This window comes from Lissotriton vulgaris, chromosome 2_1 (assembly GCF_964263255.1).
Source record: "Lissotriton vulgaris chromosome 2_1, aLisVul1.2, whole genome shotgun sequence".
NCBI classification, from domain to species: domain Eukaryota; kingdom Metazoa; phylum Chordata; class Amphibia; order Caudata; family Salamandridae; genus Lissotriton; species Lissotriton vulgaris.
The window spans coordinates 1,236,359,564-1,236,378,454 of NC_141687.1; the positions used below are offsets into that span (position 1 = coordinate 1,236,359,564).

The window sequence follows — 18,891 nt, forward strand, 5'->3', positions numbered from 1 at the left end:
ATTGAACCGTGCCAACAATTTACTTTCCCTCCACCTCGAACGGTCAGACCTCCCAGGAATTTTACGATCTACATACAATAAATAGCCAAATTCCACTTTTGTAAAAACGTATCAATGTGTGTTGATCTGGGTGAGAGTGTGTGTTTAATTTAATAAATAAATAAATAAATAAATAAATGGAAAGAGGTTGTGCAATGTCAATTCCCCCATGATGCAACCCCTTAGTGAATAATCCTAATTACACAAACTGCCCATATGGTGGGGGGCTGGATTAGCGCACCCCACAAAGCCCCCTGGCTGATAAATTCCCCTCCGAAACCAGCTAGTGAATAATCCAGCCCTCATAGCCTCACGAAAACCTCTGCCCAGGACCTTCCGTGACGGCGTGCAGGAGTGTAATCGCGCACCGCCGTCCCTAATGCCAGGCCAGACACCACTCACTCAACTCGCCAGATGGCATGACGGCGCCCGGCCACAATCACCGTACCTCCTCGCGGTCGGTCTGGCCCTCGGGCCTTGAGTTAACCCGCCTGCCCCACACTGAAAGTTACCTGCCCGGCCACGCAACCCCACCCATCTCAGATGGTGGTGGAATTGTTGCTGCATTTAGCTATTAGCTGCCCGATTGTGTGAGCAGATCATCAACAGGGAATTTTGGACAGTGTGGCTGCCGAGTGGCTCAAGCATTGGGCACACAAGGTTCATGTAGGGGCCATTGTTGAGGTGGGATCTTTAGCATTCGGACAATTTTGGGGACCTGGATTAGCTTGTAGTGTCACACTGGCACAACTGTGAGGGTTAGTAGATTGGCAGCAGGAGCAACGTGTGGTCTAAATCTAAGTGGCCGCATGTCGGGAACCCTGCCATATAGTTGCCAAAGGGTCAGGGTTAGTAGTTGTGATCTTATGATTGGCAGCATGGCAGGAGCAATGGGTGTTATAAAACAAAGTGGCTGCCTGACGGGATCCCGGGCAGATAACTGCACAAGTGTCAGGGTTAATTTGTGATGTATGATTGGCAGCAAGGCAGGAGGAATATGGGGTGCGAAATGAAATGATGTCTGCCTGGCATGGTTCCCCATTCAAGCACTTAACGTGTGAAAGCAATGAGGTCCGGGGGCACTGCAGGGACTCAGCACTGCATCCTTCAGAGGTCAATGACACTGTAACATTGAATTGGGCAACAATAACCATGTTGGTCAGCGCCAAGATACTATTGGGGGAACATATCCACAATCAGTCGGGTATGGAAATTTGATAGGAATGTTTTGAAATGCTGTAGGCTCCCTCAGCAGTGTAGGGAGTGTGAGTTTTGCACAATTTCTATAGGCCGTAAGGGTGGGCAGGCAACGGGTCATACCCAGCCGAAAACAGCAGGGCCCCCTGTGTCGGATCCAAAGTAGACATACTTTTTGGAAAGGTTTTATATTTGAAAGGTTTTATACTTGAATGGTTTTATATAGCGCTGGCTAGAACCGGATGCATCAGAGCGCTTTACATGAGTAGCAGATCATAATTGCAAGTTACATTGTTACAAAGGATACAGTATTAGAGCACAGCTACATAGCTACATGTTCGGACGAGACAAACAATAAGAACATGTGGATTCAGGGGAATACATGCATACATGTGTGAACCGGATTGACACCATTCAACTGCTGCCATAGTTTAGCTCCAAAATGTCTGGGCGAGGCTGCTAAGCATGGGCATGTGGCTTCAGTTAAGCTAGAAGCACCTGCCCTTTAGCCATGGCAGCATGGCGAGTGTGGGAGTTGTCCCCATTAAAAGTGCGCTGTACTTAAGTGGTTGGGGGTAACACTGGTTTAGAGCACAAGGGGCAACGGTGTAGTAAGGAACACCAGGCATTCCCAGTATCCTAGAATGGGCAGGTAGCGGTCATACTGTTCCCCCTCCTTCGTGCCCACTGACTTGTCTGCTCCCTGGTACACATTAGCAAAAGGTTGGGAGACCCAGACCTCATCCAGGGGTGCTTGGCCCCCCCAAATCGCGGTGTGCGCGCACCGTACGTGCACCGTATGCTTACGGTGCGTGCGCCCCTGTGATTTTTGGGCCTGGGGGGTCCTTGTGGGACCTCCTGAGCAGGCCTAGGGGGTCAGGGTACTTCTACCCTGTCCCCTTTTTGAGTTCTACACGTTTGTTTTTCTGCTTTCCTGTGCCTCAGTCTACCGAGGCACAAGATGGCTGCCAACAATTTCTGTTTTGGAGTGTTGACAGACAGTGGCAGCCAATCAGCATGCAGCTCGTACTCGGGAAGGTACAGAGTACAGTAAGCTTACAGTGCACTCACGGTGCAATGCCTATAGATATATATATTTTTCAAATTCAATTTTCTCAGAAACTGGAGCGATTTACACCATTTAAACATAAGACTCTGCTGCGTACCAGTCTCCACCATTTTGCCAAGTTTGGTGTAAATCCGTTCATCGGTTCAGGCTGTAGTCTTGTCTAGATGTCCTATGGAAAATTGCATGGGGAAAACACATTTTGGGACCCCCCTTTTTTCTCGGCCCCCGCTTCATGAATCCCCCCGAAACTTTCAGGGAAGGAGCGGAGCGTAACGGGCCATCTTCTTTGAGAAAATCGCATACATTCATTAACGAGTGTTCTGCTTAATTCAGATACTCTGTCCATCACCATCCCCTTTTCTGAATCGTTTTGTCCACCATAAGCGTGGAAGGGTATGCTCAGACATGAGTCCCTTGCTCACTGCACCATCAGGATTCAAGCAAGCCGGGCCGAAGACGGCTGTAATGCCAGAAACCGGTCCCCGGAAGCTTGTTTCCTTTCCAGTAAAAGAATTGGCTTGGTAGTTTGGTCTGCCCTGTTCCCATGATGCACTGGGCCAGGGACAGACTAATTTGCATGTAGCCAGGTTCTGAGCTGGGATGGTGCAGTGAGCTAAAAAACGGTGATGGATCAAGCCCTGATTGTTGACTGGGTAGGAGTGTTCTGCTTAATTCAGATACTCTGTCCATCACCACCCCCTTTTCTGAATCGTTATGGCCTAGAGTTGAGGCACAGGTCAGAATATTTCACATTTACTGAAGGTGTAGTAGTTTTCCATTATCAGTGCATAGTTACAGGCCAAAGATTGGTTGCATGGCCCCTGGGTTTTGCAGGCGGTTTGATTGTTTGTCAAGCGTTTCGATGTTTTCGCAAGCTTGTGCGGGCTGTTGTGGCCGCAGAGTTTGGGGCAGGTTAGTATCCCCTCCTTACATTTACCATTCCAACAGCACAGTAGTTCACAGAACATGGGAAACGCTTTCCCAAATCTGGCACCAGAACACAAGGTTAATCAGGGCCAACCTGCCTGTTGGGTCCCTTGTGCAGGTGAAGCCTCAAGTCAGTTCCTACACAGTCCCATCAATTTGGATGTACAGAGTTGCCTGAGTTATCCTTGGGTGAATAGGAATGCCAGGTAAGCAGCCACGGGTCCACAGAGCAGGATCCCTTAGCTTCGTATATGCTGGCTGCATCACCTACACCAAGGAAGCAAGCATGTCTATCAAGTGTTGGCAGGACCCATACTCAACATCAAGTAATAATTTAGCCTTGCTAAACTTGGCAAGAAGACAATGCTAATCTGGAACGATTGAGATCTGTGGGTGGCCATTCCTTGCTTGAGATAGAAGAAAGCTTTAGGTACCTGATAGTACACACATACTGGTCCGATAGGGGCATAGTTCAGGCACTAGGGGTCCTCCATCTGACGGACCTTCTGGATCCCTGCTAAGCGCCATTGCTCGTCAAGCTCGATGCTTGAGGCTCCATAGGAACATTTTCAGCCTACACCTCAAACTACAGCAAAGACTGGTAAGGGGAGGCCCCCCCAACACATCCTGTTCATCCCCTTGTTGGTCACAGCAACCGCACATGTGAGAGTTTCTATTACCTGTGAATAGTCATTTCAAATACCTAGTATTATGTTAATTTAAAATTTGTGGTAGGCACGAGCCACAAGCGTGAGATACCATCAATGCCAGCAACAGCTCACACTGCCAGCAAGCTGCCTGGGAAAGCTGGGGGCGGTCACCACAGATTGAACTGAACAGGCAACAGTATGGCAGGATAGGAGGGATGTGGAAGTGAGTGCCCCCCCTTAGCAGCATGACTATTGCACAGGAGGATGGAGGGTGAGTCAGGGGACACAGGTGGGGTAACGGCAACGCTAGACTGGGTGGGAAGTTTCGCATCACCATCCAGAAGGGTGCCATGTGGCAAGACCCAGTAAATAGGTTAATCCATGCGTGCCTTTGGCCTTGCAGGTGATATCTTTTCAAGGGGAAGAGAAGTTAGGCACCTAATACTTACAACATAGCACATGAAGGCAGGCGGTGTTGTATGGTGATGCAGCAAATGGGTAACATACTGCGTGCTTCACTAAAACACAGTGCTGCAACCGGAAAAGTGCCAAGTGGCAACAACCAGTAAATAGGTAAGATGTAGCTCTATGGCCTTACAGCTGTGTGAAGTCATCCTCAAGTTTGAGGTACGCCCAGATGGGAATGGGGTGCTTTTTGGGTCCTCATGACCACTGGTTTATCGTGGCACACCAAGCGGACTGTCCCAGGTCATCCTGTTCTGCCGTCCCAAGAAATGGGGACTACAAGGTGTCAAGCACGAAAGACTATGTAATAAAGCATGTGGCATGTCCAGTATGCTACAAGAATTTATATTCCACAGGGCAGGTTACATTCCTACCCCTGGGGCTGCTCAATGTGGGCAGGTGAAGCCCCCGACTCCCCATTTGTGAATATACTAGGGAGGGTGAAAGCAGGACTTAGTCGGTCCTCAAAGGTAGGCACCATATGACCGGCAGTGGGCACAGTATAATCCAGACATTCTGTGAGTCGGTAGGCCAAGAAGGATTCACCTCAGAGGTAGCTGAGTTGACGATCCCTTGCCCTTTGTCACATACTTATAGTTATGGACAACCAGGTGCGGCATGATTTAGAAAACAGAATGACTGTGCAAATGCTAAAGTATAATCCTTTTCACCCCAACAGCCTAGTAGGCAGGCAGGTGTGGGAGCGGTCAGCTAACAAGTGGGCTGCTGCCCTTTAGATGTGGGGCACAGGTGTGCAAGACACACTGTACTATTTGGATGGCAGCCAGGTGTGATCAGCTTGGCACAAATTCACTTGCCAGAAAGGCATTCACACTGGACTCTGGTGGTCTAATGTCAAGGGTTGTTGGGATAGAGATGGGATCTTCTTCCCATGTTGGCAGGGGGCCTGTATATGAGAAGTTGCAGGTGAGAATGGAGCGGTTTTGGTGGGTGGCTCGGTCGGCGACGGTGGCCGCCGCCAGAGCTGTGGCGAAGTTACAGGGCGATCTGGAAGCAAATGGGTACAGAAGGGTACCTCTGCACGGCACATAGGGGTGCCAGAGCCAGAGCCCAGGAGCCTCATGGGAGGTTCCTGGAAACCGTGTTGGCGCCCTGTTTGTCCTTCGGGCGGTTGTGGGCCTGAACAACCGGGGGCTTGCCTTGCTATGCTCTGCCCTGAAAGGGGAGTGAGTAATAAGGGACCAGGTGTCACGTGATCCGGGATGAGGATCACAGAAGGGGTAGCACAGATTGGGTTCGCCCTAGTGCTGCTTGGCTCGTCAGGCGGGCAGGTGGCGAGAATGCTGCCTGACCTTGGATCGCCTGTAAAATAACCCACCATATTACACAACGTTGTATGTAATAAACCTGCAGCAGTTTTTCCCAATAACAAAATTTGTGTGGTGCGTATTTATTTGCATGCATGCTATGTGCTTGGGGGTGGGGAGTGTTGCCATGATGGTACTATGCGGCTGCCCGAGGCCACAGCAGGAGGTCACTCAAGACGGCGGCCCTCTAGTGCCATCTGGCACACCACACCCACCTTTCCTCCTAAGGGGGCAGGGACTCTCAGGGAGTCCCCTCCTGGGTGCGGGCAGTGCTGCGTCATGTCCGGTGCGCAAGGCGGGGTGAGGGGTATATATGTCCCCCTCACCACGCTGACAACCTCTTTGTCATCGCACCGGACACGCGTAGCCGCTGCCTCGCGGGACACGCCGTCTCCCACCCTACCGCTTACCCGGCGTGGTCGGTGGTAGGAAGCATGGTGAGAATGTTGTAATCTTGTACTTTTTTCATTATTTGCATGCATGATATGTGCTTGGGGGTGGGGAGTGTTGCCATGATGGTACTATGATGCCGACAGACGCTCATAGATCTGCTTTCTGCTATCGGCGTTGATGGCAGATGGGGGACAAATGTTTGTGTGCTGCCTGTTGAGTCCCGCTCTGCAGTCGTGCCATTACGCCATCATTGATGACAAGGACGGGGATGGCTGAACACTGATGGGTCTGGCTTTGTTGTCCTCGCTGATACCACTGGTCTCCACTTGCCTCTGCTCCGACGTATTGCACAGCTTCACCTCTACGTTGTGGCTGACGCTCCCAGCCCGCTGTGAAGAGCCCTTGATCTATCGGTTCCACAGGGCATTTCCAGTCTTGGTTCGGGCCACCGGCTCTGCTTCTGCTTGGAGGTAAGAAAGGGGAAGGAGTGGAGACAGCACAATAACAGCAGCTAACGCTCACAGGAACAACAGTGTGACAGGCAGTGTGAGAGACTCTCTGGCGGAATAGTAAAGTGGCAATTAAGTCCAAAAGGTGCTGCAAAGGTGTTTCATTTGTTGGTCCAGCGGGGGGGGGGGAATACTTACTGGCAAACCACAGAGATAGTTGGTTCAGTGCCAGACAGTATTCTATATCAACTATTTCATCATCACATACATTACTTCTCAGTCCACTGCACTACTGCGTTACTGCTCACTACTACTCACTGATTCCTTTATTTTTTTTCATTAATCTTTTTACCACTGTGAGGATTATAAACACACAAGTGAATATGGGAGAAATCAGCAACTAATGTATAGGCTGAATTGTTCTCAATCTGGATCATAATGACCTAATACTGGCTAGCCTCCTATAGCCTGCCTCTATAGGTGTGTATAGTATACCTACAGTTTGGGCTTGTTAGTGGCCATGTCCCCTCCCTGCGCATAAAGCAAAATACACACAAAACAACCCAAACCAGTAGAAGAAAAGGAAACATCAGTGATGTCAGGTCAGGCAACCACACCCTCACCAGCCCCAAGAGGAGTAAAAAGAGGACAGAGAACTACACAATATAGATGGAACTGAAGGCCAAGGCAGTAGCCGAGAGAGGAAAACAGCATGGGCAAAATAACCCCATTGATCAATCGGAGGATGAAGAGTGCATGTTGGATCTGGAAATAGAAAATGGTTCATATAAAAATTGCCAATCACCAGATGGTCAGATGGGGGTGCACAGAAGCATAGCTCTAAAAACAAGTGAAGAGACTCAGAATGCAAATAGTGAAGCTCTACTTAGCCCAAAGCAATACCCTCTCTTTTACAAACCTCCAAAACATCAGACTGTGAGTAAGCCTACAGATACATCGCAACTCCACAATGAAGTTGAAGCTGGCCTGGTAGCAAAAGATGCAACAAATCTTCTACAAAAAGCCTGTACAGTCACTCCTCCCACTCAAAGTACCCTTGGTATAAAGCATTTTTCACTGGCTGCACTGCGCAGGTGGCAAGCAAGCACTGAAAACACAGTGGAGTCACTGTCCGAGACTTTAAGAGAAGGGCTGAGAGGAGAAGAAGCATCAATTCAAAAAATGCTACTAACCATACTGAATGATATCAGGGACTTTAAAGCATCTGAGGCAGTGGAGATGCAATGCACCTAGCCAGTGCACTTGCTCTTGTGCACTCAAGATAAGGAATAACCAACTCAAATAAAGTACACACCTGAAAAAGAAAAGTTGTTAGTTCAGAACCCCATGAAGGTGTATGCAGCACCTCGCTCTAAATACCACTTTATATAGACAAGTGAAACCAATATGTCCCGAGCACTTTGATTTAGAACAATCAGATAATCAAACCAACCAGTAGAGGTTCAAATGGATTTACAAATATGAATAATACATCAATGCAACAGTAATCCATTCGCCTATTTAACCCACAATCATCATTGCATATCCAAACAACTCATAAAAGACAAAGAAATCCTTCTCTCAAACACATACTTCAACATGCATCACAAATATATGCACCATACATTAACCAGTTCAACCTATTCATGCTTTCACTCTGATTTGTTCCGAAATGCAGAGCAAATCACATCTCAGGAATCTCCAGCACCAGAACTTTTGGCGGAATTCAAAAAACGTAATGTAATGTATGTAATGTATTGTAATGTAATGTATGTAATGTATTCAACGAATTTCTCCCTCGGACTGGGCATTAAGCACTGAGATACCTAGGGAGAATCTGTTGGGGGTCCCCTACAAAAGAGGATCCTCTGCCACCATTTTATTTGTAGGAGCGGAACCCAGAACCCCAAACTATTAGATACCCCAAAACATTACCTTCAGAGATTTGCTCCACAAAATACTGATCTAGAACTAAAGTAAACACTCCTCAACATCGGACCCAACATTACTTTAGCTTAGTAATATAATAGTACCTGGGACCACTCAATAACTTAGTTCTAGATCATGAAAAAGTTAAAGGGTTTTACAAAAATATCAAATTATAGAGAAATTCAGAAATTATGCCAAGGAGTCTTCAGTGTCATCCTTAGTGGAAAAATAAAAACCCTGGCTCAACCCAAAAACTAAGGGGCATTGTATGAATAGGTAATAAGCAAGAACTGCAAATTAAGCATGGCATGACTAATAATAACACAGATTGGGCAGATCAGGATACAGATCATCAGGCACATAATACTGACCTATTTTTAAAAAAAGCACTAGTAGCTTTTGTGCTGTTGCTGTTCAGAGATGCACAACAAAATATGAAACATTGTCAAACTAAATCCCATAGACCAGTATATTCTAGCAGGCACACATAGGAAACCAATATGGAATTATTTTTGGGATGGAAACCTTTAGAACACGAAGAAAGTTTCATTCACAATAAATGCTCTCTAAGGAAACCAGTTACATCCTGTGCTATCCTGTACTTTGTGAAGACTGTGGGGAGAGAAGACATGCAGAGGGACATTGATGGGGAGGAATAATGGGTGGGGGCAAGATGAACAGAACACATCAAGACAGCATCCATATTAATTAAATGTCATCTCTGTTGTTATGCTGCACAACTAAACTACATTAATACACATTTTAAATGTATAAAAAAATTGTTTCAAGTGAAATACTAATAGTTCATCATTTACGACTAGGTTCACAAAATAAATCATAATTATTCAAAAATAATTTGTCACCTAAAATTGTACATTTGGGATTAGCTTCCACACTAGGTTCGATGAGATTAGGCAATGAATAAACTAGATAGTGTCAATTATGAGCGTTTTGTATGGTGGGTGATAAATGATTTATTTATTTAAGCATACATACATAAAGGTTTTGTATGGGCATGTTTCCTGATAAAAGTTGACCAAGAGTCTGAGATCCCATTCAGGATGCCACAGAACAGGCCTGGGTTACTGGACCACAACCGTGGGGATTGAGGCCTTTTACCACTGAGGTCCCAGGGTTTGCCATACTATGGGTCTGCAGTCTGGTCAAGTACAACCCTTTCCATACTTGACTCTCAATAGTTAGGGCAAGCAGTCACTGGTTTCTGAGTGGCGTTAATGTGGGGGTTACTTAGGCTCAAGATTACATAACACCCCCTTCACTAGCAATGCAATATTATTAATGTCCACCTTAATACTTCTCTTTGTAGAAAGGACAAGAACTTTACTACACACAAATCATAGAATTCCACTACACAATCAATAATGCATTAATACCTGTTTCACAGGTGAGGGTCGTTGCACTCAAAGCTTCTGCTGACTATTCATCCACCTGTCTCTTGTGGGTCCACACCTCAGGTTCAGCATTTGAGATGAATCAGTGGGTGCAGCTATTTCTCCCCACCCTTTTGATCTAGGCTTAGCACACTCGGACCTAGACTTGGTCACTCCCTCACCATGTTCTTAGTAGCAGTGAGGCGGTTGCATTTATCCCTCCCGCGGCAGTGGGAATCTCAGTGGCAACAGGAGCCTTCTGGCAGCAAGCAGCAGACTTCTCAGGAACTGCACAGGAGCTAACCATGCAGCGTGTCACTCAAAGTATTGCTGTAGCAGTGGAAGTTTCTTCTTGAGAGATACCTCTTTTGGGCAGCAGACTGCAGATCGCAGGTCAATCCCGTGCCCCCATGGATACTTGATGCATGATTGGGCTAAGTTCAACATTCAGGTGAGTATCTGACACTTCTTCTTGAGTGCAACGGCCTTACACCTGCCGATAATTCAGTGCTGCAGATGTCAGGTGCTATATTTGACACACAGTGCCTCCCGCAATGACCTTGATTCTTTGTGCGGTGCCCACATGGCACCTAACAGGACACCACCGGCTTGACACATATTTCCTGCATTGGCAGGAACTGCCATTGCAACAGTTCCTGTCAAAGCATTGTAAGTTTGATGAACAGCTCCATCACTGTTAGATCTGGGGATCTCTAGTTGGCAATGGTTATCACCTTTGATCAAATAGGGACCCCTACTTCTAAGTCAGGATAAGGGGATTACACTCCTTGATAACCACTGCTCACCCTCTTGGTAGCTTGGCACGAGCAGACAGGCTTATCCCAGAAGCAGTGTGTTAAGCATTTGTGAATATACACAGTAATATAGTGATAACACTAAAGATGGACACAACACAGGTTTTATAAAGATAAGTATTCTTTATATAGACTTAAACACAAGACCACAAACGACAAAAATCCACAATACTACACTTAAGATTGCTTAAAAAATGATTAAAGTCTCTTAGTTCAAGTTGTTGGTAAATGCGACAAAGTTCTCAACAAAAAACCTGGATGCGTAACACAAAGTGTACAAAAGGCTCGCAAAAGGGGAGATGCGTTGGTTCCATGATCAGGGGAACGGTTGCGTCCTTCCTCAATGCTTGCGCAGAGTAGGGGACTCGTCGTGAGCCTTACCGGTGCGAAGGTGATGCGGAGATTCTCGGCCTGCTGGCCCGTTGCGGTGCGCAAGATGGTGCCTTGATGCGATGCGACGATCCGGTTGCGATGCGAGAAGATGGCGCCCTTGATGCAACGATACGATGATGATAGGATGATGCCCTGGCAGCCTTGCAACAACTCTGTTCTTTGGAGTCGCGACAGGCCCTGCGACACTCTTCTCCGGTGATGCAATGGTGACTTTCTTGATGGTGTCACGCTTCTCCGGCAGCAGATAGCTTCGATGAACACACGCTTCCAGGCAGATGCGACGGAGGCTCGCTTCTCCGGCGTTGCGATTTCAGCTGCGGCGGCGACACGCTTCTTCTCGATGCGTCGCGCTTCCAGGTCCCAGCGGCACGCAAGTGTCTGGAGTCAGAATTCCCAGCAAGGAAATTCAGGAGGGAGATGGAGGTGAAGTCTTTTGTCCCTGAGACTTCAGCAGGAGGCAAGCACAGTTCAAGCCCTTGGAGAATATTCCGTAGATTATTAGAATGGAATAATCTAACTACCCATTCTGGCCTAAGAGAACAGGTAGCCTTCAATAGTGAAAAACGAAATTGGCTGTATTTCACTATTAGAACATGCTTCACACATCAGAGCATGTTCTACCTTATACTTACAATGCACCCTGCCCTTAGGCCTACCATAGGGTGTCTAATATGAAGCAAAGGGAAGGTTTAGGAACTGGAAAGTGGATGCACATGGTCAAGTCGACATGGCAGTGCTAGACTGCACACAGGCCTTGCAATGGCAGGCCTGAGACACACTTTACAAGCTGCTTCTGTGGGTGGCACAACCAGTGCTGCAAGCCCACCAGCAGCATTTGATTTTCAAGCCCTGGGCACACATGGTGCACTGTACTAGGGGCTGACAGATAAATCAAATAACCCAATCATGGAATCCAATTAGTATATCAATTTAACATAGGTAGCACTTGCACTGTGGCTCTGATTAGCAGTGGCAGAGTGCCCAAAGCATAAATCCTGCAAAAGCATATCAAAACAGAGGAGGCAAACCGTCAAAAATGGAAGGGAGACTCACGCCAATGATTTCAGGTCTAACACTTGTCCCCTCCAGCTGAAATGTAGGGAGAACTACCCTTCCCCTTGGGAGTTCTCTTCACTAATGCGGAAAAATCTGGACAGACCATCAGCGTTGGCGTGTTCTATACCAGGGCGGTGTTCCACCGTAATGTCCATACCCCGTAGGGAAATGGACCACCTCAACAACTTTGGGTTCTCACCCCTCATCTGCATCAACCATCTGAGGGGCCTGTGGTCGGTTTGAACCAGGAAGTGAGTCCCAAACAAGTATGGTCTCAACTTCTTCAGTGCCCAGACCACAGCAAATGCCTCACGCTCAATTGCACTCCACCTCTGTTTCCCATGGAAGTAACCTCCTACTGATGAAGGTTACAGGTTGGTCTAGGCCATTTTCACCATGCTCCGAAGCGTCTGTCTGTACAATGAATTATTTTGAGAAGTTGGGCGCCTGAAGCACGGGTGCTGTGCACATGGCAGTCTTCAGAGCATCAAAAGCCTTCTGACAGGTGTCAGTCCAGTTCACCTTCTTGGGCTGCTTCCTGGAAGTCAGCTCAGTCAAGGGTGCAACAATGTTGCCATACCCCTTGACAAACCTCCTGTAGTACCCCGTGAGTCCTAAAAAGTCTCTCACCTGTGTCTGAGTCTGTGGGGGTTCCCATGCCAGGATGGTATCAATCTTGAGTTGTAGGTGTGCCACCTGGCCGCTTCCTACCTGGTGACCCACGTGCACAATGGAGCCCTGCCCGATCTGACACTTACTTGCTTTGATCATGAGGCCTGCCTTTCGCAGCGCCATCAACACTTCCCAGAGGTGCTACAAGTGTTCTTCTCAACTGGCGCTGAACACCGCAATGTCATCCAGGTAGGCGGCACTGAAATCCTCCAGCCCAACAAACACCTAGTTGACCAACCTCTGAAAGGTTGAGGGGAATTCTTCATCCTAAAGGGCATAACCCGGAATTGGTAGTGCCCATCTGGTGTGAAGAATGCTGACCTTTCCTTAGCCCCATCAGTCAAGGCGATCTGCCAGTACCCAGACGTCAAATCAAACGTGCTGAGGTACCGTGCAGCCCATAACCAATCATTGAGCTCATCAGCTCTGGGGATGGGGTGTACATCAGTCCTGGTGACTGAATTGATCCCTCTGTATTCCACACAGAACCGGAGTTCAGGTGTGGCACCCGGCGAGGCAGCCTTTGGGACCAAGACCACTGGGCTGGCCCAAAGACTGTTGGAGGGCTCAATGACCCCTAAAGCAAACATCTTGGAGATTTCCTCCCTAATGTAAGCCCTAATCTTGTCAGTCACTCTGTAAGCCTTGTGCTTCACAGTAGGACTGTCACCAGTGTCCACATCATGGACGCACCACTCTGTGACACCAGGAACCAAGGAAAATAGATCAGAGAATTGCCCCAACAGTTGGCGACAATCTTGCTGCTGATCAGGGGTCAGTGTGGCAGAGAGGCTGACACCATCCACTGACCAATCTTGCTCTGTTGCAGACAGGAGGTCAGGAAGAGGCTCGATCGCCTCCTCCATTTCATCATCTGTCGCTAGGAGCATGCTCACTTCGGACCTTTCTAAGTGGGGCTTCAGGCGGTTCACATGCAGGACCCGCAAAGGGTTCCGGGGAATCCGCAAGTTCACCAGATAGGAGACATCACTCTTGTGCTCCACCACCTCATATGGACCCGTCCACCTGTCCTGGAGCGCACAAGGCTCCACAGGGGCCATGACCCAAACTTTCTGTCCAGGCTGAATCTCAATCAGAGTGGCATTCTGGTCGTACCACCGCTTCATCTCTTCCTGGCTGGCTTCCAGATTCACCTGAGCGAGATCTCTGAAACGCCAAGTCTGGTTCCTGAAGGCCAGCATGTAGCCATATACATCCTGGAGAGGTTTCCTTGGAAATTGCTCCTAGCCATCCTTGACCAATCTCAAAGGTCCTCTTACCGGGTGACCATACAAAAGCCCAAAAGGGCTGAACCCTAGAGACTTTTGTGGCACCTCACGGTAGGCAAACAGAAGGCATGGCAAGAGAACGTCCCACTTACGCCTCATTGGTTCTTCAAGACCCATGATCATGCCTTTGAGGGTCCGGTTGAAAATTTCAACCAGCCCATTACCTTGTGGGTGGTAAGGAGTGGTGAACTTGTAGGTAACACCACACTCCTTCCACAGAGACTTCATACAATTAGAAATGAAGTTTGTACCTCGGTCAGACACAACCTCTCTGGGGAACCCCACACGGGAGAAGATCCACATCAGTGCACGTTTCACCATGGGGCCGTCACTGTCCTGAGTGGAATGGCTTCCGGGTACCGGGTAGCATGGTCCACCAAGACCAAGATAAACCTGTTGCCCATGGCTGTCTTGGGGTCCAGTGACCCCACAATGTCAATGCCCACCCGTTCAAAGGGGGCACTGACTACAGGGAAAGGTTGGAGAGTGGCCTTGTGCCTCCTCCCACTTTTTCCACTTGTTTGGCTAGTTTGACAGGTCCTACAATGAGTATCTGAACTCTTCCGCATCTTGGGCCAATAAAAGTGGGTGACAAGCCTTTCAAAGGTCTTGTTCCGCCCCAGATGACCAGCTAAAGGAACATCATGAGCCAAACCCAGTCGGAAGGCTCTGAAGCGCTGGAGTACCACCAGCACAGAGGCTGACCCAGGCTCAGCAACCTTAGGGTCGCTATACAGGAGACCATTCTCCCAGTAGATCCAATGTGATCCAGACTGATCACCTGCTGCCTGGTTTGTGGCCTGTTGTCTCAAAACCCACAAGAGAATAGCACTTCTGCTGCTCTTCACAAAATTCCTCCTGGAGGGACCCCCTTCTTGCTGCCAATGGGTCAGCTCAGGTAGGTTCCTCAGTTCAAAAACTTGCTCCCCTGTAGGTTCCAGGGCATCCCCCTCAAGGTCTGCCTCCTCCTGGACCGTGGGAACAATGGGGGCTGGTTTCCCACACCCCCTACCTCTTCTCTTTAAGGCAGGTCCCTGGGCCATACTTTCAGGCTCCAGGGTCTCTTGAACACCCTTAGCTGCCATAGACCGAGTGGAAACACATGCCCACTCAGGCAGACCCAACATCTCTAAATGCACCCTCCTCTCCACCTTAACCCAAGGGGAGCTTTCTAAATCATTGCCTAACAGACAATCAACAGGCATGGATGGTCTCACAGCTACTTGAAGAGTACAAAAGACCCCCCCCCCACTTAAACGGAACTTGAGCCACCTTGCAAGGCTCTCTGACTCAGGCAAACCCAACATCTCTAAATGCACCCTCCTCTCCACCTTAACCCAAGGGGAACTTTCTAAATCATTGCCTAACAGACAATCAACAGGCATGGATGGTCTCACAGCTACTTGAAGAGTACCAAAGACCCCCCACTCAAAGGGAACTTGAGCCACCTTGCAAGGCTCTCTGTGTTGTCAGCGGCAACAACTGGGAAGAATGCATGAGGGACTACCTGCTCTTCAGAGACCAAGTGACACTTGACATCTGTCACACTTGCTCCTGTGTCTCTCAGAGCCTCCACTCTATGGCCATTGATGGTCACCCACTGCCTGTATTTTTTAGTGTACTCAGGCAGCTGAGTTTTAGGGACCATCTCAAAGTCTCCTAATGAGACAAGGGACATTTCTGAGGGACCCCCTCACCTTGGGCACCCATCTCCTCCCCACCCATGGCTACACTGGCCAGCTGACAGGGTGGTGCACGGGGTGGCACATACTGTCCTTTATGTAGACACTGGGGATCATACCAATGGTGTCCCACCTGCTTACAAGCAGGTAACAGGCCCCCTATGAACAGGTTTACCTGTCGGGGGTCCGGACTTCTTAGGGGAAGGCTGGGAACCCTTACCTTGGTTCCCTTCGGAATTACTTTGGGGACCTTTTTGGAACTACCTCTGTTTACCCTTGTCCCCCCCCCCCCACTCTTCTGCTGGGGACCCTGCCCATCTTTGGAAGAGTCTCCCACAAGACCCTTGTGGACACTGGTACTGACCCAGCTGTCGGCCTCTTCAGCAAGCTTTCTAGGATTAGTCAACTTGCTATCAATAAGGTGCTGGCATAGCTCCGGAAAACAATTAGCAGACAAGTGCTCCCTAGCAATCAAATCCTAGAACTCTTGAAAATTATCAACATTGCTGCCCCTCACCCAACCATCCATAGCTCTGCAAAAGAAAGACACATATTCTACCCAAGTGGTTCCCTCCAGTTTCTTACAATTCCTGAACCTCTGTCTATAGAGCTCTGGAGTTAACCCATTCCTGGTCATCAGTGATTGTTTCATGTGATGATAAGACATCTTATGCTAACTGGGTAGGTCTAACAAAGTATCCCTCCCCTCAGTCAGAAAGCGGCCCTACAACCCTGCTCCCCAATCCTTCGCAGGGACCCAGTGGGCCAGCATTGCTATCTCATAGGCTGCAAACCACTTACCAATATCTTCACCTTTGTGAAAATCTTTGATGACATCCTTGGGAATATGTACTCTGCCTTCTGAAGGCACAGATGGTGCGCTGCCACCAGAGGAATTGATTTCTAGGCCCTTGGCCTTGATCTATAACTCCCTCAACATTCTCTCATGCTTCATTCTCATTCTCGCTCTTTCCAAAGACAACCTGTTATTCTCTGTTTCCCTCTGACTCTCCATCTTAAGCTTAGCCATCTCCAGCTTGTGTGCCCTACTTCTCTCCCTGTCTTCCAACACTCTGGGGAACAGGTCTTTGGAAGAGATGCTGCTGCCAGGCGGGGACGGCACCCCTCCCCTGGCTGGAAACTCTGGCCCATCAATTTGCCCATTTGCATCCCCAAAAGGCTCCACCACAAGATCAGGGACATTTCTGGCTCCTACCCAGGCCCTCAGCACCTTTTGGTAGTCTTTCCTTTTTAGCAACTTTCAATTTCCTGCAGAGATACTTGAGCTGTTTCACAGTGTAGGTTTCCAACCTCTCTTCTTCAAAATCAAGATCCATAGATGCAACAGATGCTGGTTTACCCATGGTAGTAAAAATTGGGGGTTTTCAGGAAAAAACTAAGAGTCCAAGGAAAAACATTCTAAAAAAAATATGTGGGCGCGTTTGGTTCTGCACTCACTAGTAGTGTACACCAATCACTGTATATGAAACACAAATGCAAAGTCCAAATCCTCAATGCTGACCACCAATGTTAGATCTGGGGTCTCTAGTTGGCAATGGTTATCACCTTTGTCCAAATAGGGACCCTTACTTCTAAGTCAGGATAAGGGGATTACACTCCTTGATAACCCCTGCTCACCCCCTTGGGAGCTTGGCATGAGCAGACAGGCTTATTATAGAGGCAGTGTGTTAAGAATTTGTGAATATACACAGTAATATAGTGATAACACTACAGATGGACACAACACAGGTTTTATAAAAATAAGTATTCTTTATATAAACTTAAACACAAGACCACAAACGATAAAAATCCACAATACTACACTTAAGATTGCTTAAAAGATGATTCAAGTCTCTTAGTTCAAGTTGTTGGTGAATGCGACAAAGTTCTCAACAAAGTACCTGGATGCGTAATGCAAAGTGAACAAAAGGCTCGCAAAAGGGGAGATGCGTCGGTTCCATGACCCGGGGGAACGGTTGCGTCCTTCCTCAATGCTTGCGCAGAGTAGGGGACTAGTCTTGAGCCTTACCGGTGCGGAGGTGATGCGTAGATTCTCGGCCTGCGGGCCCATTGCGGTGCACAAGATGGCGCCTTGATGCTATGCGAAGATCCGGTTGCGTTGCGAGAAGATGGCGCCCTTGATGCGGCGATGCGATGACGATGCGATGACGCCCTGGCAGCCTTGCGACAAATCTGTACTTTGGAGCAGCGACAGGCCCTGCGACACACTTTTCTGGTGATGCGATGGCCACTCTCTTGATGGCGTCACGCTTCTCCGGTGATGCAACAGCAGACAGCTTCGATAAACACACGCTTCCAGGGAGATGCGACGAAAGCTCGCTTCTCCGGCGTTGTGATGATTTCAGCTGCAGCGGCGACACGCTTCTTCTCGATGCAACACGCTTCCAGCTTCCAGCTTCCAGCTCCCAGCGGCACGCAAGTGTCTGGAGTCGGGATTCCCAGCAAGGAAATTCAGGAGGGAGCTGGAGTCTTTTGTCCCTGAGACTTCAGCAGGAGGCAAGCACAGTTCAAGCCCTTGGAGAATATTCTGTAGATGAAAGTCCTTACAAAGTTCCTTCTCCTTTCCCTTGGCAATGAAGCAACCACTGCAGGCCAACCCAGCAAACAGCACACTGGCAGAGCGGCAATCCAAACTCCTGCAGCTTCCTTGGTTCTTCTCCCTGGCAGAAGGTTTCTTGTTCCAGAAGTGATCTAATTTCTTGGGATCAGGGTCCCAATATTTATTCTCCAAAATCCTTTGTTCTCTGCCTAGTCCAAACCAGTTCCTGAGCACTTTGCTTACATGACTCTCTTCTTCCTTTCACTGTGCAGGGCAGAGACATCAGCCGCCCCACAGGAGGTGGAGCCAGCACAGGGGAGGGAAGATACAGCTCTGGAGAACTCTGTTGACATGATTCCTCCTCTCCTTTCACTGTGCAGAGCATGAACATCAGACAAGCCACAGGGGGTGGAGCTAGCATTGTAGAGGGAAGGCCCAGACCTATTCAGGTCCCAGGTGCAACTCCTCCCTCCCAATTAGATGCAGATCTCACTATTCACCACAGGGCTACCCCAGCCTGTCTCCTGGAATTCCCCAGCCCTGTCACTCACAAACCAAGAAAAGGAATACACAACCCAGCAGAGGCA

At 48.5% G+C, this 18,891-nt stretch overlaps 1 protein-coding gene across 1 annotated transcript in view; it reads left to right on the top strand.

The window, feature by feature from the left end:
• LOC147732424 (uncharacterized) overlaps window positions 1–18,891 on the top strand; it is a 2,559,122-nt gene that overhangs the window by 964,074 nt on the left and 1,576,157 nt on the right. The gene's annotated exons all lie outside the window — the stretch shown is intronic.